Source organism: Hemiscyllium ocellatum, chromosome 2 (genome assembly GCF_020745735.1).
Source record: "Hemiscyllium ocellatum isolate sHemOce1 chromosome 2, sHemOce1.pat.X.cur, whole genome shotgun sequence".
Lineage (NCBI taxonomy): Eukaryota > Metazoa > Chordata > Chondrichthyes > Orectolobiformes > Hemiscylliidae > Hemiscyllium > Hemiscyllium ocellatum.
This window is the reverse complement of record NC_083402.1, coordinates 4,324,215-4,349,355: the sequence shown is the minus strand read 5'-3', so window position 1 is coordinate 4,349,355 and position 25,141 is coordinate 4,324,215.

Here is a 25,141-nt window from a genome sequence, read left to right as displayed (position 1 = left end):
GGATAGAAAGGCTGAATGCTTCTATCCTCTATGTTTCTATATTTCCCTGAATGGCCAACATTTGGTTAGCTGCTAATTGTTGCTATTGAGATCCTGGAGCTGGTGGTAAACTGGTCTGAGCTGGTCCTCCTGCCCCTGTGCCAGTGGGTCAGGGCAAGGCCTGTGATGCTGCATTTGTGTGCCACCTCCAGGATGCATTTCAGTAACTCACCCGGGTGCCTTCGACAGCTGCTCTCAAACCCTGGCCCTCTACTCACCAGGAGGACAAAACCTGGCAGACGGCTGTGAGGGAAAAGTGCAGGTCATGATGTTTGCACTGCACACTGTCTCAAATACAAACCCCCTCGGGCCCTCTAGAACACTGACCCCATGCCAGTTAAAAACCCCAGCCTGGTATCCAGCATCTCTCCTGTCTCTACTCCCTCTTATTTCCAGTTGATGACCACAATAGCTTCTCCAATCGGAATGACCAGCTACTCTCGAGGCTAAGACATCCAGTTCCTGAGCGACCAAGCTCCCCAAATCGTTTTGTTCAGGCCCCCCACCCCCGCCCCTAGCTATCATACTGATGTGGGACAGCCTTTTATAAGAAGGATGATGATCTCCCCAATCCCAGTAAAATTCACTGTGTCACTGGATTCTTTATTATTATATTTTATATCAGCTGCCAGTCTCTTCTCATGTTCTCTCTTAGACTCTACCATCTTCATTTCCTCTCTATGACATTTCCAGATTTAACATGGTTCTCGTTTGTGTTATCAACTGAATATCTGACATAAACCCATTTTGTCTGCTTTTTCTTAGATTTTGTTTCATTTATAATGTGAAAAATTGCTCAGGTACATGGATTTTAGTAAGATGATTGATAAGGTTCCCCACAGTAAGCTCACTCAGAAAGTAAGGAGGCATGGGATACAGGGAAATCTGGCTGTCTGGGACCTCTGCTCTTTGTGATTTTTACAAACGACTTGGATGAGGAAGTGGATGGGTGGGTTAGTAAGTTTGCTGATGACACGAAGGTTGGTGGAGTTGTGGATAGTGTGGAGAGCTGTTGTAGGTTGCAAGGGGACGTTGACAGGATGCGGTACTCGGCTGATAATTCTTTATTCATTGGACGAGGACATTGCTGGCCAGGCCAGCATTTATTGCCCATCCCAGAGGACAGTTAAGAGTGAACCTCATTGCTATGGGTCTCGAGTCACATGTAGGCCAGACCAGGTAAGGATGGCAGTTTCCTTCCCTGAAGGATATTAGTGAACCAGATGGGTTTTTCCAACAGTTGACAATAGATCCATGGTCATCATTAGACTCTTAATTCCAGATTTCTGCTGAATTCAAATTCCATCATCTGCCATGATGGATTCAAACCTGGGTTCCCAGAAAGTTACCTGGGCCTCTGGGTTAACAGTCCAGCGATAATACCACTAGGCCATCGCCTCCCCAAGTCGCAGATGGAATTCAACCTGGAAAAGTGTGAAGTGATTCACTATGGAGGGTCGAATTTGAATGCAGAATACGGGGTTAAAGGCAGGATTCTTGTCAGTGTGGAGGAACAGAGGGATTTTGGGGTTCATGTCCATAGATCCCTCTTAAAATGTCATCCAAATTGATGGAATTGTTAAGAAGGCGTATAGTGTGTTGGCTTTCATTAGTGGGGGATTGAGTTTAACAGCTGCATGGTTATGTTGCAGCTCTATAGAGCCCTGGTTAAACCACACTTGGAATATTGTGTTCAGTTCTGTTCTTCTCATTATAGGAAAGATGTGGAAGCTTTACAGAGGGTGCAGAGGAGATTTACCAGGAAGATGCCTGGACTGGAGGGCGTGTCATATGAAGAAAGGTTGAGGGAGCTAGGGCTTTCCTCATTGGAGTGAAGAAAGATGAGAGGTGACTTGATAGAGGTGTACAAGATGATGAGAAGCATAGATAGAGTGGATAGACACAGATTTTTTTTCCTAGGGCGGAAATGGCTATCACGAGGGGGCATAATTTTAAGGTAATTGGAGGAAGGTTTGGGGCAATGTCAGAGGTAGGTTCGTTACACAGAGAGTGGTGGGTGTGCGGAATGAACTGCCAATGGTGCTGGTAGTGTTAGAGACATTAGGGACATTTAAGCAACTCTTGGATAGGCACACGGAGAATAGCAGAATGAGGTGTATGTAGGTTAGTCTGATGTTAGAATAGGATAAAAGGCTGGCAAAGCATTGAGGGCTGAAGGGCCTGTACTATGCTGTACTGCTCTATGTTCTATGATTGTTCTGTATACAAAAAGCAGGACAAATCCAACCCGGCCAATTACCGTCCCATTAGTATGTTCTCAATCATCAGCAAAGTTGTGTGAACGCATGGAATGCGTTGTTGGTGGTGGTGGTGGAAGCAGAGTAATTAGGGAATTTATGCGACTCCTGGACATGCACATGGACAGCAGTGAATTGAGGCTGTGTAGGTTAGATTATTTTATTTTAGATTAGGAATAATCCTCGGCACAACATCGTGGACCAAAGGGCCTGTTCAATGCTGTACTTTTCTGTGCTCCATCTTCTATGTTCTAAAGTACTGGAAGGTGTCAGTAACAGGGCTATGAAGCAGCAGCTGCTCAGCAATAACCTGCTCAGTGACTCCCAGTTTGCTTTCTGCCAGGGCCACTCAGCTCCTGACCTCATTCCAGCCTTGGGTTCAAACATGGACCAGACAGCTGAATTCCAGAGTGGTGGGGTGAGGGACAGCACTACCTAGTGTGACAGCAAGGATCCCTAACAAAACTGGAATCAATGGGTATTGGGGCAAACTCTCTGCTGGTTGGAGTCATCCCTGGCACATAGGAAAAGGTTGTGGTTGTTGGAGGTCAGTCATCTCAGCTCCAGGACAGCTCTGCAGGAGATTCTAAGGTAGTGTTCTGAGCCCAACCACCTTCAGCTGCTTCAGCCATGACCTTCCCTCCATCGTAGGGTCAGAAGTGGGATGTTTGCTGATGATTGCACAATGTTCAGTACCATTTGAGCACCTTGAGTACTGAAGCAGACTGTGTTCAAATGCAACAAGATCTGGACAATATCCAAGCTTGGTCTGGCAAGTGGCAAATAACACTTATGCCACACACTTGTCAGGCAATAAGAGATAATCTAACCACTGTCCTTTGACATTCAATGGTATTACTATCAGTAAATCCTTCACTAACAAAAGCCTGGGGTTACCATTGATCAGAAACTGAACTGGACTAGCCATATAAACACAGTGGTTACAAAAGCAGATTAGAAACTTGCTATAATGTGGCGAGTCACTCATCTCCTGGCTCCCCAAGGCCTCACTACAATCCACCAAGCAGAAGTCCAGAGGGTGATATAATACTCTCCAAAGCATGTCCATGCGTGAATTTTTAAAAACCTAGCAAACCCCAATTTTCTTCCTCATGGTACATATCTCTATTGTTACTGGACCAGTCTTCTCTTTGTTAGCCATCCAATGTTTTATTACGGTATTTGCCTCTCAGACTTCGATTGCATTTTGCTTAAGACAAGTTATTGATTACCTGTCATTATTGCCCCTGGAGAAGGTGGGGGTGAGCTGCCTTCCTGACCCGCTGCAGTCCATGTGCTGCAGGGTGACCCACAATGCCATGAGGCAGGGAATTCCAGGATTCTGACCCAGCGACACTGAAGGAACAGTGATATATTTCCAAGTCAGGATGGTGAGGGGCTTGGAGGGGAACTTGCAGGGGGTGGTGTTCCCATGTATCTGCTGCCCCTTGTCTTTCTAGATGGAAGTGGTTTGAAAAGCGCTGTCTGAAGATCTTTGGTGAATTTCTGTAGTCATCTTGTAGACAGTACACACTGCTGCTACTGAGCGTCGGTGGGGGAGGGAGGCCATGTTTGTGGATGTGGTGCCAATCAAATGGGTTGCTTTATCCTGGATTGTGTCGAGCTTCTTGAGTGTTGTTGGAGCTGCCCCCATCCAGGGCAAGTGGGGAGTATTCCATCACACTCCTGACTTGTGCCTTGTAGATGGTGGACAGGCTTTGGGGAGTCAGGAGGTGAGTTACTCATTGCAACTCATCTGTTCAGCATTACCTCATATTGTACATTCAACTCATATGGCATTCTGTATCAAGCTCCACTTCAGGGACCTCTTGTGGCTCAGTGGTAGTGCCTCTATCCCTAGAAAGGGAGGTCAAAGTTCAAGTTCCCACCTGGATCAAAGATGAATAGCAACATCTCTGAACACGTTGATTAGAAAACTTGGTTAAATTAAAAATGAATTCTTTATAAATAAGACATTCTATTAGCTTTCTTAATTACTTACTGTACCTATAGGCTAACCTTTCGTGATTCATGCACAAGGGCATCTTGGAGCTCTCCAATCCTTCACCATTTAGAATTGTAAGCTTCTATTTATACTTGCTGCCAAGATGGATAATTTCACATTTGCCGTAACATTGACTGATCACCTAAGCTATCTATGTCTTTCCGTATAAAAGCAAATGATGGAAATCTGAATCAAACAATGCTAGAGAAATGTTATGGGTCTAGCATCATCTGTGGAGAGAAAGACTTTTTGAGTCCAGTGACCCTATGTCAGAACTATTCAGACCAGAGTTCAGGGTGCAACCCTGTGGCAGTTTGCTGAGGGTGGGAGTTTAAGAGTTCATCTGTTGCCTTGTCATCTCGGACTAAATACTGTTAGTTCTTTGATGACATCAACAGTTTAATAGGGTTTAATTCTAAAGTGTAGACAGTTATGTCTCTTTTAGGAGTCAACAAAATAAAAACAATCTCTCCAATAATTGTTGGAGCTTGAATTATTAATTGGAGCCAACAGTAAATCTAGAATAAACCAGTTCCTGAAACAGCTGAGGCCGAGACTATTAAATAAAAGGCTTCTGTCCAACCAGCAGTGACTGGAACCAGCAGGGACTGTGGTGTGCTCCTGCTATCTCTCTTTCCTAACCCTGTTCCCAAAGCTGTACCAAACCAAGGACTTAGAGCTCGGAAGGTTATTAATCAGAGAGTCCTAAATTACAGAACAGGCCCATCAGGTCTTCAGATGATGAGAAACTAAGGTGAATTGTTTAAAGAAAATACACATCTACAAGATATGGGCTGTGTAAACTCTACCCAACTTTTAAATTTGTTTATGATATGAGTTGAAGGGCTTATGCTCGAAACGTCGAATTCTCTATTCCTGAGATGCTGCCTAACCTGCTGTGCTTTGACCAGCAACACATTTGCAGCTATGATATGAGTTAGCTCAGTTGACTTGACAGCTGGTTTGTGATGAAGAGTTATGCTGATCATGATTTGGAGGTGTTGGTGTTGGTGTTGGACTGGGTTGGACAAAGTTTAAAAATCACACAACACCAGGTTATAGTTCAACAGGTTTATTTGGAAGCACTAGCTTTTGGAGTGCAGCTCCTCCATCACATGGTTTTGGAATAAAAGATTGTAGGACACTGGATTTATAGCAAAAGTTTACAGTGTGTTGTAACTGAAATGATATATTGAAAAAGATCTGGATTGTTAAGTCTCTCATCTTTTAAAATGGGCATGTTGGCTTCAGTTCTTTCATATGCAAATCCCAGAACGTTCTTAAAGTAACATTCTCAAGTGAACTTTAACAATAGGTGCCATGTCAGCCCAGATAATGTATTGAAGGTGTGAGGTGTCCTGTGTGAGGCTGTCTGTGCCCTGATTTGGAGATGCTGGTGACGGACTGGGATGTACAAAGTTAAAAATCACACAACACCAGGTTATAGTCCAACTGGTTTAATTGGAAGCACACTGTCTGTGCCCTGCACTACATACATGCAGACGCCATATACTCACAGAGACCCTCTCTCGTGCACACACGCACCATATACTCATGCAGACTTTCTCTTTATGCTCACGCATACACTCACACACACACACACCACAGACAGTCATAACCCCCCCTCCAACCTGCACACATACACCGACATGTATGTACACATTTAAGTTTGTGGGATGAATTAACACTTTCAGAATTACATTTGACTTTGCTCAAAAACTGCAGGAATCCACGTCAGATTCTACCAATCCCTTTTTTAGATTCGAATCAGTCTGAACATTGAGGCATAGACAGCCTCACACAGGGCACCACACACCTTCAATGCATTATCTGGGCTCACATGGCACCTATTGTTAAAGTTCACTTGAGAATGTAACTTTAAGAACATTCTGGGATTTACATATGAGAGAACTGAAACCAACATGCCCATTCTAAAAGATGAGAGACTTAACAAACAATCCAGATCTTTTTCAATATCTCATTTCAGTTACAACACACTGTAAACTTTTGCTATAAACCTGGTGTCCTACAGTCTTAGATTCCAAAGCCATGTGATGAAGGAGCAGCGCACCAAAAGCTAGTGCTTCCAAATAAACCTGTTGGACTATGTGCTGACAGCGTAGATTCAGTTCTGTCAGTGGTTGAGGTTCCATTAAGTACTCTTTCTCAATCTCTCCCCTTGCCTAAGGTGTGGAGGCCCTCAGGTTAACCCACTACCAATCATCTATTTCTAATGAGACAGTAGCCCTATGGTCCTCTGGGAACCATAGTGACTTTACCTTTATCTTGTGATGCAATAAACTTCATACTATTAGATTACAACAGGATCTGGACCAAATGGGCCAATGGGCTGAGAAGTGGCAGATGGTGTTTAATTCAGATAAATGCGAGGTGCTGCATTTTGGGAAAGCAAATCTTAGCAGGACTTATACACTTAATGGTAAGGTCCTAGGGAGTGTTGCAAATGTGTTGCTGGTCAAAGCACAGCAGGCCAGGCAGCATCTCAGGAATAGAGAATTCGACGTTTCGAGCATAAGCCCTTCATCAGGAATAAGAGAGAGAGCCAAGCAGGCTAAGATAAAAGGTAGGGAGGAGGGACTAGGGGGAGGGGCGATGGAGGTGGGATAGGTGGAAGGAGGTCAAGGTGAGGGTGATAGGCCGGAGTGGGGTGGAGAGGTCAGGAAGAGGATCTGCAGACCTCATTTCTTACTCCTAGGGAGTGTTGCTGAACAAAGAGACCTTGGAGTGCAGGTTCATAGCTCCTTGAAAGTGGAGTCACAGGTAGATAGGATAGTGAAGGCGGCGTTTGGTATACTTTCTTTTAAAGGTCAGAGTATTGAGTACAGGAGTTGGGAGGTCATGTTGTGGCTGTACAGGACATTGGTTAGGCCACTGTTGGAATACTGCATGCAATTCTGGTCTCCTTCCTATCAAAAAGATGTTGTGAAACATGAAAGGGTTCAGAAAAGATCTACAAGGATGTTGCTAGGGTTGGAGGATTTGAGCTACAGGGAGAGGTTGAACAGGCTGGGGCTGTTTTCCCTGGAGCGTCGGAGGCTGAGGAGTGACTTTCAAGAGGTTTACAAAATTATGAGGGGCATGGATAGGGTAAAGAGGCAAAGTTTTTTCCCTGGGGTCGGGGAGTCCAGAAGTAGAGGGCATAGGTTTAGGTTGAGAGGGGAGAGATATAAGAGAGGCCTTAGGGGCAACGTTTTCACGCAGAGAGTGGTACGTGTATGGAATGAGCTGCCAGAGGAAGTGGCGGAGACTGGTACAATTGCAACATTTAAGACGCATTTGGATGGGTATATGAATAGGAAGAGTTTGGAGGGATATGGGTCAGAATGCTGGCAGGTGGGACTAGATTGGGTTGAGATATCTGGCCGGTATGGACGGGTTGGACCAAAGGGTCTGTTTCCATGCTGTACTTCTCTATGACTATGACTAAGAGTAAACTAGCTCAGCGGTGCACAAGAGGATGAAAATAGGAAGGACAGGGACAGGATTTCAGGCTCACAGGAATGTGCTGGCAGACAACAAACTGGTTTGAAGTGTGTCGACTTCAACGGCAGAAGTATCTGAAATAAAGTGGTTAGCTTGCAGCATGGATAGGTACCTGGGACTTCGATGTTGAGGCCATTTCGGAGACATGGATAGAGCGGGTGAGAAATGGATGTTGCAAGTTCCAGGGTTTAGATCTTTCATTAAGAACAGGCAAGGCGGTAAAAGAGGGGGAGGCATTGCTTTGTTAATCAGGGTTAGTATAACGGTGGCTGAAAGAACTTTTGATGAGGACTCATCTACTGAGGTAGTGTGGGCTGAGGTTAGAAACAGGAGGAGAGGTCACACTGCTTGGAGTTTTTGATAGGCCTCAGCAGAGTTCCAGGGAGGTGGAAGAGAGGATTAGCAAAACAATTCTGGGTAGGAGTGAAAGGAACAGGGTGGTCATTATCGGGGACTTTAACTTCCCCAACATTGACTGGAAATGCAATACCTCTAGTACGTTGGATGGAGCAGTTTTTGTCCAATGTGTATAGCAGGGTTTCCTGACACAGTATATCGAAGGGCTGACAAGAAGGGAGGCCACATTGGATCTGGTGCTTGATAACGAACCAGGCCAGTTGTTTGATTTAGTTGTAGGTGAGCACTTTGGAGAGAGTGACCATAATTCAGTTATGTTTAGTTTAGCGATGGAAAGAGATAGGTACATGCCACAGGACAAGAATTATCGATGGGACAAGGGCAATTATAATGCGATTAGGCAAGAATTAGGATGCATAGAATGGGGTAGCAAAATGCAGGGGATGCAGACAATGGAAATGTGGAGCTGGTTTAAGGAACAGATGTTGTGTGTCCTTGATAGGTATGTCCCTGTCAGGCAAGGAGGAAGTGATAAGGTAAGGGAACCGTGATTTACTACAGAAATTACATCTCTTGTTATGAAGAAGAAGGAGGTTTATGTGTTGATGAGGCAAGATGGTTCAGGTGAGGCGATGGAGTGTGACAGATCAGCTCGGAAGGATTTAAAGAGAGAGTTAAGAAGAGCAAAGAGAGGACATGAGCAGTCTTTAGCAAATAGAATAAAGGAGAATCCTAAAGCTTTCTATAGGTATGTGAGGAATAAAAGATGATTAGGGTAGGAATAGGGCCAATCAAAGACAGAAGTGAGAAGTTGAGTGTGGACCCTGCAGAGATCAGAGAGATGCTAAACGAACATTTCTCATTGGTTTTCACTCAGGAAAAGGACAATATTGTAGAGGAGAAGAATGAGGTACAAGATATTAGACTAGAAAGGATCGCGGTTAGTTACGGACAGGTGTTATCAATTCCAGAAGGAGTGAAGGTAGACAAGTCCCCTGGGCCGGATGGGATTTATCCGCGGATTCTCTGGGAAGCGAGGGGGGAGATAGCAGAGCCCTTGGCATTGATATTTGAGTTGTCATTGTCTATAGGCTCAGTACAGAGGACTGGAGGATTGGAAATGTTGTGCCCTTGTTCAAGAAGAGCAGTAGAGATGATCCAGGTAATTATAGACCAATTAGCCTTACTTTTGTTGGTGGAAAGGTTTTGGAAAGGATTTTAAGAGATAAGATTTATAATCATCTAACAAGCAACAATTTTGATTTCAGATCATCAACCTGATTTCGTCAAGGTCAGGCCGTTGCTTACAAACCTCATTGAGTCTTTTGAGAAGGTGACCAAGCATGTAGATGAGGGTAAGGCAGTTGATGTGGTGTACATGGACTTCAGTAAAGCCTTTGATAAGGTTCTACGTGGTAGGCTGTTGGAGAAAATGCAGAGACATGGAATTGAGGGTGATTTAGCAGTTTGGATTAGAAACTGGCTTTCTGAAAGAAGGCAGCGAGTGGTGGTTGGTGGAAAATATTCAGCCTGGAGTCCGTTTACTAGTGGTGTGCCACAAGGATCTGTTTTGGGACCACTGCTGTTTTTCATAAATGACTTGGACGCAGACGTAGGTGGATGGGTTAGTAAATTTACAGACGACACTAAAGTCGGTGAAGTAGTGGACAGTTTGGAAGAATGTTACAGGTTGCAGGGGATCTTGGATAAACTGCAGAATTGGGCTGAGAGGTGGCAAATAGAGTTCAATGCTAAATGTGAAGTGATGCACTTTGGGAAGAATAACAGGAAGGCAGAGTACTAGGTCAATGGAAAGATTCTTGGTAGTGTGGGTGTGCAGAGGGATCTTGGAGTCCATGTACACAGATCCCTGAATGTTGCCACCCAGGTGGATAGTGCTGTTAAGAAGGCATACAGTGTGTTAGGTTTCATTCTTCGAGGGATTGAGTTCTGGAGCCGTAATGTCATGCTGCAACTATACAAAATGCTGGTGTGGCCACACTTGGAATATTGTGTACAGTTCTGGTCCCCATATTTCGGGAAGGATGTGGAAGCATTAGAAAAGGTGCAGAGGAAATTTACCAGGATGTTGCCTGGTCTGGAGGGAAGGTCTAATGAGGAAAGGCTGAGAGCTGTTCTCATTGGAAAGAAGAAGGCTAAGAGGGGATTTGATAGAGACATACAAGATGATCAAAGGATTAGATCGGGTAGACAGTGAAAGTCTTTTCCCTAGGATGATGATCTCAGCTTGTACGAGGGGGCATAGCTACAAATTGAGGGGTGATAGATTTAAGACAGATGTCAGAGGCAGGTTCTTTACTCAGAGAGTGGTAAGGGCGTGGAATGCCCTGCTTTCCAATGTAGTTAACTCTGTCACATTAGGGAGATTTAAACAATCCTTGGATAAGCACATGGATGATGATGGGATAGTGTAGGGGGACGAGCTGAGAATAGTTCACAGGTTGGCGCAGCATCGAGGGCCGAAGGGCCTGTTCTGCGCTGGATTGTTCAGTGTTCTATGTTCTAAGACTCTTCTAGTTAGACCTGAAAGGTTGATATTCTTATCCACACAGGACCATTTTGTGTTTGAGGGAATCCACACAGAACAATCACGGTCTCTGCTGGCTCTGACACAATGATACTCATTCAACTGGATTCAAAATACAGACAGAGGTTTCACGGCATCAATTGAAAAGTATGAGTCAAGGAAGCAGGGATTTTATTTCAGTACTGGCTCCTGATCATCAGTATGTGTGTGAAAGCATAGTTCAGTGCTTTTAAAGACCTGCAGAGAGACAGGAACTCCCAGCAGTAACGGTGTACTCAGACAGCACAAAGCAGCAGCAGCAGCAGCTACCTCAGATCTGATTTTGTTAAAATAACCCAGGAGAGACACTTACTAATGAGTCAAAGCAACACACTAGGCATTTAAAACCCAAATTAATGCTTCTATTTTAATTAGCTTTATTTCAAGCATCCTCTGCCTGTGACTCACTTTTTGTTTTCACTTTCTCATCATCTGTCAGTGTCTTTGTTCCATCTGTATTTGGGCATTTACTATCACAGAATTCTCACACTGCAGAATGAGGCCATTCACACATTGGTGTGAGACTCTCCAAATGACCATCTAACTTTAATGCAATTATCCTGGCTTGTCGCTGTGACCATGCACTATTTCCTTTCATTATTGTCCTTTGAAATTCTTGAGTGAACTTGCCCCCCCCATACTCACAGTCATACATTCCAGACCCTAACCACTCGAGTGTACCCTACAACCCACCCTCCCATCCTGGCACCTTCCCCTGCCACCGCAGGAACTGTAAAACCTGTGCCCGCACCTCCTCCCTCACCTCTATCCAAGGCCCCAAAGGAGCCTTCCACATCCATCAACGTTTTACCTGCACATCCACTAATATCATTTATTGTATCTGTTGCTCCCGATGTGGTCTCCTCTACATTTGGGAGACTGGGCGCCTCCTAGCAGAGCGCTTTAAGGAATACCGGGACACCTGCACCAATCAACCACACCGCCCTGTGGCCCAACATTTCAACTCCCCCTCCCACTCTGCCGAGGACATGGAGGTCCTGGGCCTCCTTCACCGCCGCTCCCTCACCACCTGACGCCTGGAGGAAGAACGCCTCATCTTTCACCTCGGAACACTTCAACCCCAGGGCATCAATGTGGACTTCAACAGTTTCCTAATTTCCCCCTCCCCCACTTCACCATAGTTCCAAACTTCCAGCTCAGCACTGTCCCCATGACTTGTCCGGACTTGTCCTACCTGCCCAGCTCCTTTTCCACCTATCCACTCCACCCTCCTCCCTGACCTATCACCTTCAACCCCTCCCCCACTCACCCATTGTACTCTATGCTACTTTCTCCCCACCCCCACCCTCCTCTAGCTTATCTCTCCACCCTTCAGGCTCTTTCCCTTTATTCCTGATGAAGGGCTTTTGCCCGAAACGTGGATTTCGCTGCTCGTTGGATGCTGCCTGAACTGCTGTGCTCTTCCAGCACCACTGATCCATGATCCTGCAGCTATTATAGAGACATGGTTACAAGAAGATAAATCTTCAACGATACATGACTTTTCAAAAGGGCAGGTAGGAAACAATGGGTGATGGTGTAGCAATGTTAGTACAGGATGGAATAAGTCAATGGGAAGAAATGCGTTTCAATTGGAACATGTAGGATCCATCTGGGTGGAGGAAAGAAATAAAAAGGGAACAAAAACACTGCTTGGAATAGTCTATCAGCCCCGTAACAGGAGCTCTAGTGTGGGAGAGAGAATAAACCCGGAGCTAGTGAGGGCATGTAACAAAGGCAGTACATTAATCATGGGTGACTTTCATTGTTAGGTAGACTGTGATAGTCAGAGTGGCAGGGGAAATCATGAAGAAGAACTCATAGCCTGTATTTGGGACAACTTCCTAAAACAGTACAATACAAAGAAGTTTCAATGGTGAAAATTTGACTCAGTAGTTTGTGTAGCATCTGTCGAGTGAGAAAACAGATTTAACGTTTTGAATCCAGCGACCCTGCAACAGAAAAGGGAATGTGGATTCAAAGAGGGATCAGGCTGTTCTGGATTTGATATGTACTGAAGCCAGTTGAATAAACAATATCAGAGTAAAAGATCCCCAAGGAAACAGTGACCATAACATGGTAGAATTTCGAATTCAGTTTGAGAGGTAAGACCTTGGTTCTGAAAGAACTGTGCTGAACTAAAATCAGAGTAATTACAAAGGGCAGAGCTGGGCTGGGGAAGGAGTTTACCGGAAAAGATGGTAAAGGAACAATTAGTAGACTTTTAAAAATAATAGTTCATGTCTCCTGGCAAAGACATATCCCAGTGAGAAAGAAGGATTCTAAGACTTTAGATAAGCCAACCATGGTTAAACAGGAAAGTTAACGATAGCGCTGAATTGAAATTAAACAAATTCAATGTGGCAAAGATTCATGGGAAGCCGGAGGATTGGGAAAGTTTGCAAAACTAGCAAAAGATGACCCAAAAATTAATGAAGAGGGAGAAGATAAACTTTGACGTTAAATTGTAAGTAATATCAAGATAGACAGCAAGAGCTTCTTTACAGACATACAATGGAAAAGAGAAGCCTAAGTGAACATTGGCCCCGAGAGAATGAGGTTAAGGAAATAATAATGGGGAACCAGGGAATGGTGGAGAAGTTGAATAGGTATTTTACATCAGTTTTCACAGTGGAAGACAATAATAGCATTCCAAAATTACTAAATAATCAAGGGTCAGAAGGAGAACAGGAAATAAACGTGCCATCGGGATCGGTGCTGGATCCATTACCTTTCATCATTTATATAAATGATTTGGATAGCAGTGAACACAGGAGGCATGGTTGGTAAGTTTGCAAATGACACCAAAATTGGAGGTGTAGTGGACAGTGAAGAAGGTTACCTCAGAGTACAATGGGACCTTGATAAGATGGACAGAGAAGTGGCAGATGGAGTTTAATTTAGATAAATGTGAGGTGCTGCATTTTGGAAAGGCAAATGAGGGCAGGACTTACACACTTAATTGTAAGGTCCTGGGGGAGTGTTGCTGAACAATGAGAGTGCAGGTTCATAGTTTCTTGAAAGAGGTGTCACAGGTCGATAGATAAGTGAGGAAGGCATTTACAATGCTTGCCTTTATTGGTCAGTACATTGAGTACAGGAGTTGGGAGGTCATGTGGTGGCCGTACAGGACATTGATTAGACCACTTTTGGAATATTATGTGCAATTCTAGTCTCCCTAGTGAAGGAAACATATTGGGATACTCAAAAGGGTTCAGAAAAGATTTACAAGGATGTTGCCAGGGTTGGAGGATTTGAGCTACAGGGAGAGGCTGACCAGGCTGGGGCTGTTTTCCCTGGAGCGTCGGAGGCTGAGGGGTGACCTTATAGAGGTTTACAAAATTATGAGGGGCGTGGATAGGGTAAATAGACAAAGCTTTCTCCAGAGTTGGATAGTCCAGAACTTGAGGGCAGAGGTTTAAGGTTAGAGGGAAAAGATTTAAAAGGGACTTCAGGGGCAACTTTTTCATGCAGAGGGTGGTGCGTGTATGGCATGAGCTGCCAGAGGATGTGGTGCAGGCTGGTACAATTACACTATTTAAAAGGCATCAGGATGGATATATGAATAGGAAGGGTTTGGAGGGATATGGGCCAAATTCTGGCAAATGGGACGAGATTATTTTCAAATATCTGTTCGGCATGGTTGAGTACAACTGAAGGGTCTGTTTCCTTCCTGTATATCCCTAAGAATCTAAATAGAGTAGCTATCGGCAAAGAAAATACTCTTGGGAAATTAATGAGGCTAAAGGCCGATAATTCCCCTGGATCTGATGGGATACATCCTCGGATATTAAAAGAAGTAACCACAAAGATAGTGAATCCACTGGGTGTAAGATGGAGACATGTTGCTGAAGTTATTCATCGTCCACTCATCAGGCAAATGCAACAGGTCAGAAACCAATTAGTAACACCAGTTTACAGGACAAAAGATTTGTGTGCTGATTGGTTGATGGTCAGCTGAATGTCTCAGGACCCTATGAAGGCCTGCTGCATACACAAGCATTGAAATTCTCCAGGAGGTTTCAATCGCCAACAGGCTGATATAAACGGGGATCCTCACGAAAACCTCCAAACTTAGGGTGCAGACTTAGGCCAGAAACATCACACATACTTGCATTCTTACCTGGAAATTTCACACCGGTCTCATAGCAGCAGTAAGATAGCACTGGGAGAGGGTAGAGAGGGAGACTGACCAGGGTGTGATAGCACTGGGAGAGGGGACAGAGGGAGACTGACCAGGGTGTGATAGCACTGGGAGAGGGGACAGAGGGAGACTGACCAGGGTGTGATAGCACTGGGAGAGGGTAGAGAGGGAGACTGACCAGGGTGTGATAGCACTGGGAGAGGGGACAGAGGGAGACTGACCAGGGTGTGATAGCACTGGGAGAGGGTAGAGAGGGAGACTGACCAGGGTGTGATAGCACTGGGAGAGGGGACAGAGGGAGACTGACCAGGGTGTGATAGCACTGGCAGAGGGGACAGAGGGAGACTGACCAGGGTGTGATAGCACTGGGAGAGGGTAGAGAGGGAGACTGACCAGGGTGTGATAGCACTGGGAGAGGGGACAGAGGGAGACTGACCAGGGTGTGATAGCACTGGGAGAGGGGACAGAGGGAGACTGACCAGGGTGTGATAGCACTGGGAGAGGGGACAGAGGGAGACTGACCAGGGTGTGATAGCACTGGGAGAGGAGACAGAGGGAGACTGGCCGGGGTGTGATAGCACTGGGAGAGGGGACAGAGGGAGACTGACCAGGGTGTGATAGCACTGGGAGAGGGGACAGAGGGAGACTGACCAGGGTGTGATAGCACTGGGAGAGGGGACAGAGGGAGACTGACCAGGGTGTGATAGCACTGGGAGAGGGTAGAGAGGGAGACTGACCAGGGTGTGATAGCACTGGGAGAGGGGACAGAGGGAGACTGACCAGGGTGTGATAGCACTGGGAGAGGGGACAGAGGGAGACTGACCAGGGTGTGATAGCACTGGGAGAGGGGACAGAGGGAGACTGACCAAGTGTGATAGCACTGGGAGAGGGGGCAGAGGGAGACTGACCAGGGTGTGATAGCACTGGGAGAGGGTACAGAGGGAGACTGACCAGGGTGTGATAGCACTGGGAGAGGGGCAGAGGGAGACTGACCAGGGTGTGATAGCACTGGGAGAGAGTACAGAGGGAGACTGACCAGGGTGTGATAGCACTGGGAGAGGAGACAGAGGGAGACTGACCAGGGTGTGATAGCACTGGGAGAGGGGACAGAGGGAGACTGACCAGGGTGTGATAGCATTGGGAGAGGAGACAGAGGGAGACTGACCAGGGTGTGATAGCATTGGGAGAGGGTACAGAGGGAGACTGACCAGGGTGTGGTAGCACTGGGAGAGGAGACAGAGGGAGACTGACCAGGGTGTGATAGCACTGGGAGAGGGGGCAGAGGGAGACTGACCAGGGTGTGATAGCACTGGGAGAGGGGACAGAGGGAGACTGACCAGGGTGTGTTAGCACTGGGAGAGGGTGCAGAGGGAGACTGACCAGGGTGTGATAGCACTGGGAGAGGGGACAGAGGGAGACTGACCAGGGTGTGATAGCACTGGGAGAGGGGACAGAGGGAGACTGACCAGGGTGTGATAGCACTGGGAGAGGGGACAGAGGGAGACTGACCAGGGTGTGATAGCACTGGGAGAGGGGGCAGAGTGGGACTGACCAGGGTGTGATAGCACTGGGAGAGGGGACAGAGGGAGACTGACCACGGTGTTGTTGCACTGGAGTGGATGTAGCAGAGATTGAGCAGGATGTTGCCTGGGCTGCATAGTTTCAGTTAAGAAGAGAGATTGGACAGATTGGGATTGTTTTGCTTCGAGCAGAAGAGGTTAAGTGGGGACTTGATTGAGATGTATAAAGCTATGAGGGCCATAAATAGGGTAGACAGAAAGTCACCTTTCCCCTTGGTGAATGGGTCTGAAAATGTGTTGCTGGAAAAGCGCAGCAGGTCAGGCAGCATCCAAGGAGCAGGAGAATCGACGTTTTGGGCATGAGCCCTTCTTTGGGAAGGGCTCCTGAAGCAGGGCTCATGCCCAAAATGTCGATTCTCCTGCTCCTTGGATGCTGCCTGACCTGCTGCGCTTTTCCAGCAACACATTTTCAGCTCTGATCTCCAGCATCTGCACTCCTCACTTTCTCCCCTTGGTGAATGGATCACTCACCAGGGGCATAGATTTAAGGGAAGGAGCCGAAGGTTTCGAGGAGATGTGAGGAACACCATTTCCACCCAGGGATTGGTGGGAATGTCGAACTCACTGCCTGTAAGTGTGGGGGAGGCAGAAATCCTCATCATATTGAAGAAATGTTTAGATCTGCACTTGCAATGTTAAACCACACAAGGTTATGGGCCAAGTGCTGGAATTAGCAATTAGAATAGTTAGGTGGTCGATTTTGACAGAAGCAGATGTAATGAGCCCTCCTTCCAATCGTTTCTATGACTCTAAAAAGTGTTGAGCGTTAGTTTACTGAAGAACAACTCCAGGATTATAAAATGCGATTGATCTGGGTGTTCTGTTCCATGCTTCACAAAACGTTAGCATGCAGTTACTGAAAGTAACAAAGAAAGCACACGGAAATGAATGGAAGTTTCTAAATTCACTTGTGCGACATGGGACTTGGGCATCGCTGGCTGGTCCAGCATTTATTCCCCGTCCCTAGTTGCCCCTGGAGAAGGTGGGGGTGAGCTGCCTTCTTGACCCGCTGCAGTCCATGTGCTGTAGGGTGACCCACAATGTCTTTAGGGAAGGAATTCCTGGATTTTGAGCCATTGGCACTGAAGGAACGCTGATATCTTTCCAAATCAGGACGGTGAGTGGCTTGGAGGGACATGTGCAGAGATGTATCTGCTGCTGTTGTCCTTCTAGATGGAAGTGATTATGGGATTGAGAAATGCTTTCTGAGGATCTTTGGTGAATTTCTGCAGTGCATCTTGTAGATAGTACACATTGGAGCTACTGAGCATTGGTGATGGAGGGAGTGGATGTTTGTGAATGTGGTCTAGATTAGAGTAGTGCTGGAAAAGCACAGCAGGTCAGGCAGCATCCAAGGAATTCCTGATGAAGGGCTTTTGCCCGAAATGTTGATTTTTCTGCTCTTCGGATGCTGCCTGACCTACTGTGCTTTTCCAGCACCACTCTAATCTAGACTCTGATTTCCTGCATCTGCAGTCCTCACTTTTGCCTTTGTGAATGTGGTGCCAATCAAGTGGGGGCTGCTTTGTCCTGGATGGTACCAACCTTCTTGAATATTGGAGCTGCCCCCATTCAGGCAAGAGGGAAAATTCCAATACAATTGCACATGAAGGTGATTGTGATCAGACAGCAAGCTGAACTGAACACACCAGCAATGGCAGATGTTAAGTTGTGTTAGTTTTCACAGGGAGGGGATTCGCACCACCTTCTGATATCTTCTCCAGCAATACAACCCTCTGAGAGAGCTATACTTTCAACGTGCAAGATGTATAAAGAATTCTGCCAAGGTTTGAGTGATTTGAAAAACAGACTAAGAGTTTATGCAGTAATGTGGTTGTCGTTTTTCTGTTGTCATTACAAAGTTTATTGTTGAGCATGTTAAACTGAGTGAAGCAGGCTGGGTTTAACGCAGCATGAACTGTCATCTCCCTGTGCTGCAACAGTGCTCTCCTTTTAAACACCCTTCAGTGGAGAGCTCAACCACTGTATATTGACTCAATTTCTGATTGGTCAGGTCGCATTCTCATGGTGTCACTGGAGAGTTGGGCAGATGCCAGTTCACTTTAATGTGGCTGACATGAAGAAGTTGCGACAGCCAGAGAAATCCCTCCTATTCCTCACCAGTTTCCATTTAACTTCCAGCATGTGGTTCCCCTTTCCGATAGCCACCCAGTGTTGGGTCATCAGGAAATATATCAACCCTTTATCTCCTGGGTTCACCATATTGTGAATAAAACAAAGTTATCATATGGCTGTTCCTCATTTGAGAGAGACTATGGGTGGTGAGTTTACCTGAGGGTCACCATGCCTCAGGCAGTGAGAATCCTTCATGATAAACTCATGGGTGCAGGAATTGAACCCATGCTGTTGGTGTTACTCTACGTGACAAACCAGCCATCCATGCTAACCAGCAAGGTGTACTTATTGTCCTCAAATTGAGTGTTTCATTTGACCATTTCAGAGGGTAGTTAAGAGACAACCACATTGCTGTGGGTTTGGCGTCACATGTAGGCCAGACCAGGTAAGGACGCCAGATTTCTCTCACTACAAGACGTCAGTGAATCAGATGGGCCTGAATACCATTTGTTGAATGTTGGCCTGGTCACCATCACTGAGACAAGCCTTCTATTCCAGATTTCTTTATGAATTAAAGGTAAATTCCATCAGCTTTTGCAACAGGTTTCAACCGATGTCCCCAGAGCTTAGTGTTCTCAATTGCCAGCTCAGAAACCATGATGCCACCATCTCCCCAATCCCATTAGGGCAGATGGAATATAATGTGACAAAAAGTCAAAAATACCAACTTTGGGTCGGAAGGACAGCCACGCAGTGTATTTCTTAAATAATTTGAGATTGGAAATTGTAAATAATCAAAGTGTCTTTGTGGATAAGTCACTCAAGGTTAACCTGCAGGTGCAGCATGCTGTTGGGATAGCAAAGAGAATGTTCAGTTTTATTGCAAGAAAATCAATGAAGTCTTTCTTCATTTATGTAGGGGCTTGGTTAGACAGCACCTTTAGAGTCCTGTGTGCAGTTTAAGTCTCCTTACCTTAGGAAGGATGTTATTGCCACAGAGAAAGGGCAGTGAAAGACCATCAGGCTTATCCTTGGGATGGTGGAACTGTCCTTTGGAGCGAGATTGGGCAAACTGGGCCTGTAATTCTCCAGAGTTCCAAAGAATGAGAGACGATATCATTAAAACCTACAAATACTGAAAAGAATGGACAGGATAGATGCAGATAGGTATTCCCCTTGACTGGGGAGTCTAGAACCAGAGCATTAATTAAAGATAAGGGGGGATGTCATTTCGGATTGAGTTGAGAAGAATCATTTTTGCTCAGAAAGTGGTAAATCTTTGGAAGTTCTACCCAGGGTGCCATAGAAGTTTAGTCTGAGTATATTTAAGGGAAAGATTGATAGGCTTCTGATCATCAATGGTGTTCAGGCTTATGGAGTTAGGGTGGGTAAACGTTATTGGAATGCTTGATCAGATGACTGGATAGGCTCAATGGGATAAATGGTTTACTCCTGCTCCTGCTCCAATATGTTTTTGTTTGTTTCAGTTTTCCAGCATCCAGAGTATTTTGCTTTTATTTTCCTGGATGGTGTCGAGCTTCTTGAGTGTTGTTGGAGTTGCCCCCATCCAGGGCAAGGGGGGAGTATTCCATCACACTCCTGACTTAGAGTCATAGAGATGTACAGCACGGAAACAGACCCTTCGGTCCAACCCGTCCATGCCGACCAGATATCCCAACCCAATCTAGTCCCACCTGCCCGCACCCGGCCCATATCCCTCCAAACCCTTCCTATTCATATACCCATCCAAGTGCCTTTTAAATGTTGCAATTGTACCAGCCTCCACCACATCCTCTGGCAGCTCATTCCATACACGTACCACCCTCTGTGTGAAAAAGTTGCCCCTTAGGTCTCTTTTATATCTTTCCCCTCTCACCCTAAACCAATGCCCTCTAGTTCTGGACTCCCCGACGCCAGGGAAAAGACTTTGTATATTTATCCTATCCATGCCCCTCATGATTTTATAAACCTCTATAAGGTCACCCCTCAGCCTTTGGCACTCCAGGGAAAACAGCCCCAGCCTGTTCAGCCTCTTCCCATAGCTAAAATCCGCCAACCCTGGCAACATCCTTGTAAATCTTTTCTGAACCCTTGCAGGTTTCACAATATCCTTTCAATAGGAAGGAGACCAGAATTGCACGCAATACACCAACCGCCTTCTTCACTATCCTATCTACCTGTGACTTTACTTTCATGGAGCTATGAACCTGAACTCCAAGGTCTCTTTGTTCAGCAACACTCCCCAGGAACTTACCATTAAGTGTATAAGTCCTGCTAAGATTTGCTTTCTCAAAATGCAGCACCTCGCCTTTATCTAAATTAAACTCCATCTGCCATTTCTCAGCCTGTTGGTCCATCTGGTCCAGATCATGTTGCAATCTGACTTGTGCCTTGTAGATATTGGACAGGGTGTGGGGTGTCAGGAGGTGAGTTCCTCCTTGCAGATTTCCTAACCTCTGACCTGCTCTTGTATCATTATGTTTTTGTGGCAAGTTCAGTTCAGTTTCTGGTCAATGGTCACCCCAGGATGTTGATGGTGAGGGATTCATTGATAGTAAAACCATTGAATGTCAAGATTGGTGATTAGATTCTCTTACTGGAGATGGTTATAGCCTGACATTTATGTGGCACAAATGTTATTTAATGACAAACTCTAGCTGTACATGGACACTACTTCTTCAGTCTTTGAAGGTGTGAATGAACACGCCAACGACCTTGCCCATTTCTGACCTTACGATGGACCGAAGATCATTAATGGGATGGTTCAAGAAGACACCTCCAGTATCTTATTGAGAGCAGTTGGGGATGGACAACAAACGTTGGCCTATCAGTGACATCCACTTCACATGAAAGAACCATTTTAAACAGTGGGGGTTTCAGGAACCCTTGCAGAGATGTTCTGGAGCTGGGATGACTGATCTCCAACAACTATGACCATCTTCCTGTGCACCAGGTATGACTCCATCCAGCAGAGAGTTTGCCCTCTGATACCCATTGATTCCAGTTTTGCTGGGGGGTTTTTGATACCACACATGGTCGAATGTGACCATAACTTCAGGGGTCATCACCCAATGAAAATCAAAGCTCGTGGCATGACAGGGTCAGTGTCAAATTGGATAAAAATCCACTTTAATGACAGAAAATTGAGGTAAATGGTCACATATGGAGGAGATTTACCAGAATTCATCCAGGGATGAGGAGTTTTAATGAAGATTTACAATAGAGAAGCTGGGGGTGGTCTCCCCAGAGTGAAGAAGATTGATTAGATTACTTACAGTGTAGAAACAGGCCCTTCGGCCCAACAAGTCCACAACGACCCGTCAAAGTGCAACCCACCCATACCCCTACATCTAACACTACAGGCAATTTAGCTTGGCAAATTCACCGAACCTGCACATCTTTGGACTGTGGGAGGAAACCGGAGCACACCCAGGGAGAATGTGCAATACCCACACAGTCAGTTGCCTGAGTCGGGAATTGAACCCGGGTCTCTGGCGCTGTGAGGCAGCAGTGCTAACCACTGTGCCACCGTGATTGAGGGCAGATCTGATCAAGTTGGAGAGGATCCTGACAGGTTTGGATACAGGAGACAAGGATACATCTTCCCATTGGCTTATACTCTGAGGACGAAAGTGTGAGGGAACACTTCTCAAAATTTAGCGAAAGAGTTGCACGAGGTTTGGGAACTTTCTTAAAAGGCAGATTGGTCATGAGCTACTGGTGAGGTCAGTGGAAGTGAAAATGATAGATGCTTGGCTAGGGCCCTGGGGAAATAGCCATACAGGAACACAGAGATGGAGTGGGAGAGTGAGGCTGTCTGGATTGCTCTGTAGAGATCCACTGTATGGTCTGCAGGGGAAGCTCTGTTTTCCTGCTGGGATATTTGACGGCATGTGTAAGATCCAGCAGGTTGACAGTAAGGGCTACTCTAAGATCTGTGCAAAGCAGCACTTTCCAGAAACAGAGGTCAATGTGTCAGCATGGGGGCCATGTGTTGTTCAGAGGAAATGCTGCAAATGTGTTTCCTGCCTACAAGGGGATGTGGTAGTGGGGAAGAGGTATCAGAAGTCTACAAACCCTTGGGCCAATTGATGCGCCAAAGTGACTAATAAATGGCCTCCTGCTGTGGCCATGGCATTGGGAGTCCCACTAGCTTTTCACCTGCGAGATGGGGAACACCTCTTTATATGTCCCTTAGGCACAGCAGAGGCATAAAGCCAGACCTCCTCCCCTTCTCAAAGCTTTGGACGTGACTTCCTACTCTACCGTCTTCTTGGACCTCTCCTGACCATAGTTTGGTGGGACAGCCTGCAGTTCTGTTCCTGCTCCCCATCTGTTCCTGAATGTCGTGTAGAGAAAAAAGTAGGCCTCTCTCCTCACTTACACAAATTTGTGTGGACACACGGGAGCCAGGGTCATAGGAATTGTGGGTGGTCAACTCCCCCTCCCCCCTGACTTTTCAGCTGAGGTGCTGGGGGGAGGATCTTGTAATTCATGCCCCATGATTGTATCTATAGCAACCACAACTTCAGTTAAATGTAAAACGCATGGATCTAGAACATGTAAGGCTAAATTGAAAATAAGGCAATGTTCAGGCTGATAAGAAGGAACACTGACCCAAGTTAACTGCATTAAAAAGTCAGTAAACAGACCAAGGGTCAAATCTTGTGAATGATTTGCAAGCTTAGTTGCATTGGGTACAAAGTAGATATAGTTTTATTGGGTAAAGAATCACACACATCAAGACACAAAACTCAGTAGACATTGAATTTTACAGAGGTAGATATAAATTAACTCATCTCCGTCATACGGGAGCCCTCGACCTCCACCTCTACTGGGTTTCCTCTGTCTCAGCCAATGGTCTGACCTGGTTTGCCATGTGGGACATTGAGAAACACTTTACAAACACCCATGTAGACAACATTCACTGCAAGACCATTGTCAATCCCCCCTTGTTACTTCCTCATAAAAATTCAATTAATTTAGTCATAACTAATTGGGTGAGTTCACCTCAATACACAGAAAGGTATAATGTGTAGAATCAAGAAGGCCATTCAGCCCTTAGAGCTTGCTGTGCTATTCTGTTATGATCATGGCTGATCACCTAAGTTGGTACGCTGTTCCTGTTTCCTTCCCATATCCTTTGGTCAGTTTAGCCCGAAAATCTATATCCAGTTTTTTTTTTGAAAACCATTAGTGTTTTGGCCTCAGTCACTTTCTGTGGCAGAGAATTCCACAGGCTCCCCATTCTCTGTGTTGAAGACATTTCTCCCCATCTCAATCCTTAACGGCCTATTCTGTATCCTTAGACTGTCACTCCCTGGTTCTGGACTCCTCCTGTCATCAGTAATATTTTGTTATTGTATTGAGTCCTGTTAGAATTGTATAGGTTTCTAGAAGACTCCCACCACCATTCCCCCACCCCCCCACCCCCGTCCTAGCCTAATTCTTCTACACTCCCCTGAATATAATCCAAACCAATCCAGTCTCACCATTACCCCAAACAGCCACCTCCCCATTGTGAAAGGAAGGTAACGCATTACACCTTTCTGTGTATTGAGGTGAACTCACCCAATTAGGTATGACTCAATTAATTGAATTTTTATGAGGAAGCAACAAGGGAGGATTGACAATGATCGTGCTGTGGATGTTGTCTACATGGACAGTTTATGGAGAACCAGGACCATGGTACAGTGCTAAAGTTTGCTTCTTAATGTTTAACAAGCTGTTTGGTGGGTGATCCAGTGAGATCTCTTGCACTGAGAGTAGTGAGTTCATCACCACGCAATGTCTCCAAATTAAAAAAAAGGCATCTTCATAAATAAATGTATGGAATTATATATGCACTGCTGAAGCATACGGGCAAGTTAAACCCAGCAAATCTCTTAAAATGTCACTGCAAGGATGAGGATCAGATTTGCTGTACCCCTGTCACACAGAATAATTCCTCAGTAATAACTGTCTCTACGTATAACCAAGGTTCCTGTTTTGAAATCAAAGAAATGTAATATTTCTTTGAGGGCTTGAAATTTGAAGGATTGGGGAAAACGTATCCGTTTTAAGTTGTATGCAGACAACTTGATTAGGTTTGAAAAATATCCCTAAGAAACACCTGGGACAATAAAACAATAAGTCTCTGATATTTAGTGAGGAACGATGCCCACATGAAATCTTCAGCAGACAACTGGTACAATCTTGACAAACAGTCCTCGAAGATTTTAACCTACTGCGCAGACCTCACTTTCTCCTCGAAGATTTTAACTCAAACAGTCCATATAGTAATTATTTACTAATTGGTAGTCAGGTACATTATATCTGATACATGATTGTCTTCTGAGAGACTTTCAAGCTCAATTAATGGTGAAGTACACACAGTATTATGACATTAGTTACATTCTGATAATGTGCATCTTCTACACTGCCCAGTGAAGACCTCACATTGGAGATCGGATCACATAGAGGGGCCTCAAAGAGATCAGGGGGCTGCAATTTCTGTAGCCATTTTATGGCATCCCTGATATTGCCTTGTTTCGGGTAAACCTTCAATTACTTCATCTTTCTTTAGGTGACTCTTCAAGTCACTGCTTTCAG